Genomic DNA, 9,644 nt, shown 5'->3' on the forward strand with positions numbered 1-9,644 from the left:
TGTATTTGCCGAGATTGTAGTTGAATGAATCATAAGTGGACAGTATAGGTCGTAGGGGGCAGTCCTGTTTGTGTGGTTTAGGAATGCCATAGAGTTGTGGTGTGCGTGAATCAGTTTTACGTTATGTTAAACTTATATTAAAGTTTTCTTTACTACACATTCAAGCCGTCTCCAGCCATTATATTGTGACATTACTTCCACATGTCATCAACGTCAAGGTTTAATTATGCTAAATCCATTATTTTGCATATTTTCACATCTGTACTAAAAATAAATGAATGGCTTACTTTTCATCCATCCATTTTCTATACAGGCATTGATCACTGACAAACACACCTCCAAACGTACACAAATCTATGAAAGTATGGATTACATAACTTCTTTCAATGTTCTGTAGGACACTTAATGTTTTGTTTTCATAAATCATACATATTATAACTAATAATTGCTCTACAACTAAATATAATAAATGAACGACTTACTTATTACTATTATTTAAAATACCAGAATTTTCACACTGTCTAACGCTAAGACACTAACAGGAAATCGCACGCATACAATCTGGACACAGACTTTTTAAGAATTACAAAGATCAGACACAAACAGTGTGAATACTGACCTCAAGTGATTGTTAGAAGGCTGTCACGTGATCACACATACAGTGTGGGCTGTGAGATATTTTAACTTAACCAGTCCATGACCTTTGTTCATTAGACACATTGAAAAGAATATTACATGTTCCTTTCTACATTTTTCAAAACTTTGTGTACAGCTAAACACCGTTGTTTCTCAAATACACAAAAGAATATGACCGGCATTATAATTCTTCGATTATTTCACTTTATAGATAAGTTACAAAACAGTATTCTGTAATTATATATAAAACTCACGTTTCATCATAGTGCCCGAAAAACTGTCAGTGTGTTTCAGTCCACTTAGAATAAAATGAAAGTTCTATTATACTTAAATGTGTGACAATTACAATAAGTTTACGGAAAACTTTTATTAAAATATATAGTTAATTATAACACACTGTTTCTATCTATGTATTTACAATATACTTAAGATTTACGAAAACTTTTATTAACATAGAAGTTAATTATAACACATTGTCGCTATGTATGTATTTGTTTTGTTTGAATTTCGCGCAAAGCTACACGAGGGCTATCTGCGCTAGCCCCTAATTTAGCAGTTAAGACTAGAGGGAAGGCAGCTAGTCATCACCACCCACCGCCAACTCTTGGGCTACTCTTTTACCAACGAATAGTGGGATTGACCGTCACATTATAACGCCCCCACGGCTGAAAAGGCGAGCATGTTTGGTGTGACGGGGAGTCGAACCCGCAGATTGCGAGTCGAGCGCCCTAACCACCTGGCCATGCGGGCCATGTATGTATTTATAATATATTTAACGTTTATGGGAAAATGTTATTAAAATAAAAGTCAATTATAATACACTGTCCCTATTTATGTATTTACAATATAAAATAGATGGTTCACTTTACAAAACTGTAAATATGTAGTGATGCATTTCAATTAAATACAATTTTTATAATTAATTAAACTGTAGTTTATAAAATGTAATTATCAATGATAAAACATCACTTATTGCACACCGTGCCTGACATACGGAAAATGGTCAAACAGTATCAGTCGGCTTAGAATAAAATGTAAATTGTTTTTAACATGTGTGACACTAATTATTACAGCAAATTTAGTGTTTTTGAAACAGTGAATGTATATATTCAGACATAATGCTACATAGAACAGGACATTGACATGCATGATAAAGGTCACTCTAAAAGTTGACAAAGTCTATTTCACAATACACAGTCGACGTGGGTCACATATAAACAGCTTTCTATCAGTCTATAATCATTTTGAATTAATGTGAATATTATATCTTATAGTTTTACTGGTGATGACCATGGATGACTCAACTGATGTAAGTATGATTTTGAATATATTTCTGAAGTAAATGAAATCAGTACTGTCACAGGTAACTTACATTTATGTAGGATATGGTCCCACTATCTATCAGCAGCGAGGATTTAAATGAATTAGAGAGAAATGCGTGCCAGCAATTAGGCAGTATTTACTTCCTTCTGTGGCCTCTAACTGTTGAAGAGATTGAAGCTCTGACTACTGAAAGTGGTTTCATATCGTTTATATTGATTACATACGAATTTCTATACAAAAATGATATCATTTATTTTTTTATTTTAGAGACACACACTGGTGAAGATAAACTTCTCGAGGTGTCAAGAGGTCGTCTAGAATAGAAGGAGAGGTAAGTTTTCAAAACTTGTATATATAATTCACGTATTTGAAATTATTTTCCTTTACAAATTATATTTATTAATACATTTTTCTCTGACTTTTACAGGTTTCTGCGAAACATCCTCACATGGATGATGGAGATTTTACCATTAGAACTAAATGAAACAAATACTGTTACAGATCTATTTTTAATATATTTCTAAACTAAATGAATAAGTACTGTTACAGGTGAGAGAGTTGATTAATATGAGCTGCATCTACTACATACGATATATATTTTAATCCTAAAACACATTGACTCACAAACATCATAGACACTCCCAATATGAACATTCAAAACACACTGGACGATACAACAAATCATTTAGACAGTAGAGATAAAGTAAAGGTATGTGTTTATTCAAACCATCTGGATAAACGAATGTGCACATACTTACAAAATAAGGACCCTTTTCACACCTGAAATGATTTTAACTACCATAGAAAAAAGTAAATCAGAGTACAAAAAAAAAAGACATACTACTAAACAATTCATTCAGAATGGAAGTTACTACGTTAGAATTACCAGTAATGAATGCTCGAAAGGTAAATCTATAGTTGGTTCTGATTGTAACAGATTTTATAAATCTGTAGAATGTTACAATCAACATAAGTCAAACAATGATAGACAAACGAAATGTTCATTTGATCATTTTTACCAGTGTACAAAATATTTTGTCATAATATTGAATTTTATCATTGTGGCGAATTCATATGTGTAGGGTTTGTTTGAAATCAAGCACAAAGCTACATAATGGGCTATCTGTGCTCTGCCCACCTCGGGTATTGAAACCCGGTTTCTAGCGTTGTACGTCCGCATACATACCGCTGTGCCACTATCTTAAATAATCATTTTTGTTTTTCTCCAGGACAAGGATGTCAAAGATCCGTCAAATAAATACTTATTTTTTTATTTTGAGATAGATCAGGAAACTAGAATTCACAAGGTAAACTTCTGTGTGGTCCACGATTTTAACGGTAAGGAAACAGTTTTCAAAGGATATAATTCATGTGACGAATACTGCAAATTCTTATTTTCAAAAGAACATAAGAATTATACAGCTATAACACATAATATAAAAGGATGTGATGGGCACTTTATTTCGAACTATCTTACTCATCAAAGGATAAAACTAGAGATTATTATAAACGGCGGAAAAATTATGATTATGATCGCCAAAAGTCTCAAAATAAGAATAATTGACAGTTACAATTTTATACCTATATCTTTATCATTGTTTCCAAACACATTTGGGTTAGAAGAATTGCAGAAAAGATATTTCTCTCATCTTTTCAATACCAAGTCAAATTAGGAATATCGAGGACCTATACCAGATACCAGTTTTTACTCCTCCGATACTATATCAGCACCCGTAAGATAAAAGTTCCTGGATTGACACTGTCAGCAATAAGAAAAAATACATCTTTGACTACCAAGAAGAGATGTACAGGTAAAAAAAAAGCACTATCAATGTTGATTCTTATTAAATGTTTTTTATTGTTCTCTTGAAAAATTTTGTTGAATATTATATTTATCATTCTTTATTTTATTCTTTAGATACTGCCGAACAGACGTAGATATATTTCGATGGTGCTGTCTGCAATTCAGGGAAGAGTTTCTCGCAAACTGTGATGTAGATCCCTTCAGTTACACGACCATTGCTTCTATATACATGGCTGAATAACAGAAGCAAATTTATTCCACCACGGTCAATAGCTTTCATACCTAATCACAGATACTTTACGACCAACAACTACAGCCAAGTACCTATCCAATGGTTAAATTATGTACAAAAATCTGAGGGGTAAAGATCCAACATGCACTAAATGGTGGTGAGAAAAAAACCCTGAATTATAGAGTAGACAGTTTCTGAATGGAACAAAACACGATCTACCAGTTTTATGGGTGCTATTATCATGGTTGTGATAAATGTTACGACTCTAACACAAATAATGTGGTTTATAAGGAATCGTACAAGTGAAAGACAGAAACAACTGGAAGCATTAAGATACAAAGTCGTAACAATATGGGAGCATGAATTTCAGAAAATGAAAATTAATGACACAGATTTAATGAATTTCCTTAGGGACCACACAGTAGTTCCCCGACTGGATGTATGAGACTCCTTCTATGGAAGAAGAGTTAATGCGACAATACTTTTATACAGTGTAAAAGAAGGAGAAAAAATCATGCAGGTTTCACATTTCTATATCCATGGACTAACAAGTATTGTGAATATCCTGTCGGACATCCAACCATTATAACTACAAGTTTTTCTAGTTTAAATAATTATTTTGTACTTATTAAATGTAAAGTTCTAGCCCCGAGGAAACTTTATCACCCAGTATTACCATTTAGGTGTAATGGTAAACTAACATTTCCATTATGTAAATCGTGTGTGGAATCCAGAACACTGCCACCATGTGATCACAGCTTTGATCAGTAATCTTTCATTGGTACCTGGGTCACTGAAGAAGTAAAGAACGCAATTGGATGTGGATACCAGGTAATAAACCTTTTTGAGATTTATAATTTCCTGTAAAATCTAGAGAGAACTACATTGATAATTTTTTTTAAATAAAGCAGGAAAGTTCTGGTTGGCCCTCACACTGCATAACACTTGAGGTAAAACAATATTATGTTGGTGAATATAAGGAAAATGAAGGAGTGCAATACCAAAATAATAGCAGATGTTGCATTGATTAATAAAGAAATAATAGCTCTTCATTGGAAGCATAAATATGAATATCTGCCCAAGGAAGATTAAACCAACATATTTCTGGCAGCTTTCACAAAAGTACATGCTCGTCTGAAGTTATATAATACATTAGAGAAGTTAGGTTCGTCTGTTCTGTATTATAATACAGACAGTATTGTCTATATTTCAGACAGATATAAGGATCCACCTCTAGGAGATTATCTTGGCGAGTTTACAGGCGAGTTAGGTGGACACTATATAATATCATGGGTCAGTGGTGGTCCAAAAAACTACGGGTATTTACGCGGCGACGGAAAGTCATGCTGTAAGATCAGAGGGTTTACCCTCAATTTTATTAAGAGCGAAAAATTAAACCTTTCACCGGTGAAATGTATGATAACCGATATATTCAGTCCTTTTCAGCCTCCTATAACTGTGATTAATCATAAGAAGATTTGTAGAGATTTGAAGACTCAGACCATTTACAACAAAGAAGAAAAGAAGAATTATCATCCAGTTTACACCAAATGACACATCCTTCCAGACTTTAACACCCTTCTGTATGAATACCGATTTTTCATCTAATGGAACTAACGCCTCGCCATGATCTATGGACTGAAAAGAGGGCATGTGCAGTGCCTTGGGGCAACATCCCAAGTGTACTCAAACCTGATCAATATAAGGTGAGTCCCATTTCATTTATTTCTCATTAGAATTCGAGTTGGATAACCGTCTACTAAACCCTTTTACGTGTTTAGTGTCAGGCCCGACAGAAAGTGGCAAATCAGAGTTTGTGAGTAAAGTTTTAACTTATCATTGTGAACTAATTTATCCTATTCCTGAAAACATTGTATGGTTTTATGGTGAGTTTCAACCACTGTATACAAAAATAATCCAAAACATTCCCAGCATTCAGTTTGTCGAAGGCTTACCTGAAAATTTTCATGATTATTTACGGTCTGATAAACGAAATATTTTTATCATTGATGATCTTATGAGTGAAAGTGGAGAAAAGAAATGAGTGTCTCAACTTTTTACACATGTAAATAACCATTTGAACTTATCGGTGTTTTATATTGTACAGAATCTATTTCGTCAGGGTAGAGAAATGCGTAATATTAGTTTAAATTCTCAATATATTATTTTGTTCAAGAATGTCAGAGACAGATCTCTGTTGAATATTTTAGTGAGATAAATGCTTCCATCACATATCAAATATTTTGAAGCAGCTTATCAAGATGCAACGAGACAACCATATGTTTACTTACTCATCGATTTGAAACCTCAAACGCCTGAACAGATCCGTATGAGGACCGGACTTTTTCCTGAAGATAAACAGTGATAGAACCAGAAGGATTTTATTTGAAGAATGGGTCATATGTAATTAAAGAACTTGCATTCAAGTGTTTAGTTACTAGATATATAAACGTGTTTTTGTTTAAACAACAGTTTTTAAGTAAATATATTTCGGATGCTGATCGTCGTCAGTGTAATTTGGTGACGCGGCACATTCATAACATTCCATGTAAATCTGGTAATATTGACGATCCCTAACTGTGAAGTGTGGCTAGATTGTTGAGAGATAACTTTACAAACGTCTATACAAAGGGGAGAGAGAAAACTGAGATATTGAGAAATTCGTTGTTATAATCTGGAATTGTTTAGATGCTCCAAGGTTACTCAACTTCCAAAATCGACTCTATCATGTCTGTTTCATATTAACAATTATTATCACTGTAGTGTGAAAAAAAAAAGATTTTATATCTAAACGGACGTATAAATAAACAGTTTTTATATATTGTACTCACAGTCTCTTTTCATTTATTCATCATGACACTTAAAATGAAACAACATCAAGAGTTGATTCGTGCATTACGTAAAGCTACACGTAAAAAAGGTTAAAGAAATAATTGCCGGAGCTAAAAATGAATTTATCTTAAGTATCTGTGAATGTGCTTTAGGTGTTATAAAGGGTAAAATTCCCATGACGAACCTACAAAAGCAGAAACTTAGACGATGCAGGCCATTATTGAGAGAGTTGGCTATCAGGAAAACATCCGTTAAACAGAAAAGAAACTTGCTAATACAGAAGGAGGGTTTTTACCATTACTTGTAGCACCAATACTTTCATTATTTCGTGGTTTGGCAGGACAGACTATCAGTAAAGCTGCTGGAATGTAAAAAAATATGGCAAAACGAATGGTTCTCGTTCCTGGAGAACTGGTACCTTCTCTTTATCAATCCAAAGTTTATGAAAGGCCTGTACATAAACTATTAAACTCTATAGATAACGATATGAATTCAGTCATACAAAATGATACATTACCCTTAGATGATAAACCAACTACACAAACGTCATCAGACCTTTCATTCACAATCCACGGAACCCGTTAAAAATTGAATGGAATCGCCGACTCGTGAAAACTTAGAGATCATCGACAGCGTTCCTCAGAAATATAAAAATAAAACTGAAATTCCACTAAACTTGATACGTTCCAGTAGGGATCTAACGTGTAATGATCATGGAGAATTAGTGATTAATGGAAGATCCATCCCAAACAGTAACATAATCAACGATGTACTACGAAAACGAAAGAATTTTACCCCTACAGGCTGGAAAGAATTTGTAAAATGATTATCAGATATGAATATTACCCAAGAAGTTGTTGGAAATGTAGACAGATGGAAGTATATGAAACATGATACACGTGATAAAAGATATAACCGTACTGTATCTAAATGGGATCATTTCAAATAAAGTATTGTTGCGTCAGCGAGGTCACGTGACTAGTGTCATGCCACGTTTTCTAGAAATATCCTGTTCCTTCGTGAATGCCCTAGCATTTACTAGATTGGGGGTAGTTTGGTATGTATGAGATGGTCACGGCGCGACGGGACAATGTGTAGGTAGTGAGTAATTGAACTGCAGTCAGAGAGTATTGTTGAAGCTAACGTTCGTTATAGCGTTTGTTATAGCGCGACTGTTGAAATTAAGTGTATGGTAAAGTTGTATTCGGAAAGAATAAACCAGTTTTATTAAGAAAGGACTTGTGTCGCTAAAGTTTCGTCGGAACAAAGTTACGGAAAATCAACTATCGAACGGAGACGTAACACTATTATTGTAATATTCATTCTTTTGTGTCTTGACTGTCGTCATGGGCTGTTGTCAGCCTTTTAAGCTTAATAATATCTTGAATCGTCTAAGAATTAATATCGTCCGTTGTAAAGGTCAAATCATTACTACTGTCAGAGGCAAATTTGATGGTAAAAAATTAAATAAAATTAGACAGCATAGAAAATAATGTCTAATAAGTTCCTACAATCTTTCTATTATAACTCTACACATCCTGATAGTTTTGGTGGAATACAGACTTTATTTAGAATTGCAAAAGCACTAGGTAAACTCGTAATTTTAAATCAGGTTACAGACTGGTTAAGTCGATATATACACTTTACACAAACCAGTAAAATATAAGTTTTCGAGAAACAGAGTTATTGTTTCAGGGATCGATGAACAAAGGCAGGCTAATTTAGTGGATCTTTCTAATTATGTCAATATAACAATCAATTTTAGTATTTACTCACGTGTATCGATGTGTTTTCTAAATATGCATGGGTTACTCCACTCAAGGATAAGAAAGGTGCAACACTTTTAAAACATTTTAAACAAATTTTTAAAGAGGGTTGAAAACCTTGTAAACTTCAAACCGATGCTGGGACAGAATTTACTAATCGTCTCTTTCAACGATATCTCAAGGAACAAGACATTCACTTCTTTACTACATAACGAAACAAAAGCGTCATAAACTGAAAATATTTCGTTTTGAAAAAAAAAGAGAGTTTTCTGCGAGCAGTTTTCGCATAAGCTGTTTACACACATTCACAGTTCTTAAATTTTTCAAGAAAATGAATTTCCTTTAAATATTTTCATGAATCTCCTTATTCACCATGGGATTAACGTGTCTTTAATACGATTGTAATTCACTAGTTAATCTCCTTCAAAAGTTCATCCCTGTATTCATGCATGGTTAATTACTTTCGGCCTTTTTAATGTCATTTGTTCTTGAAACTTTAAAATAAATTTCTAGAACGCAGTGTAATTTATCCTCTTTTCAATCAAATGCTTTAAAGAAATTTTAAAGATTTTCTTAAATGTTTCTTGAACATTGACCAAGTAAATTGAAGATTTCATTTTTTTTATCTCTGGAGCTATGTAATAACATCTACCAGATACTGAATATTTCTATTTCTTTAACTGTGAGGTTTCATTATTATTTTACGATCTTTTTATAGAAATCAAACGCCGAAGGTTCTGAACTGCTGAACGAGTTCTTATAATTCTTGTTGGACCTGAAGACGAAAGGCGTAAGACTTTTGAAACGTCGTCCTCTACAACAGGCAGTTGCCGTCCATTCTACAAAGTTTCATCAAGTTCATATAATCTTACAGACTGGGAGAATAATTTATCTTTTTATAACTCGTAGCTTTGGCCCCTGTTCTGATGCCAATTTCTTTCTAGTTGCAACTTTATCAACTGATAACAATAAATTGAAGGAATTATTTTTAAACTTTAAGATGGCGTTACCAAAATGTCACGAAAACTTTAAGTTGGTTATTGAATAACCA

Source organism: Limulus polyphemus, unplaced genomic scaffold (genome assembly GCF_000517525.1).
Source record: "Limulus polyphemus unplaced genomic scaffold, Limulus_polyphemus-2.1.2 Scaffold123, whole genome shotgun sequence".
Classification (NCBI taxonomy): Eukaryota; Metazoa; Arthropoda; class Merostomata; order Xiphosura; family Limulidae; genus Limulus; species Limulus polyphemus.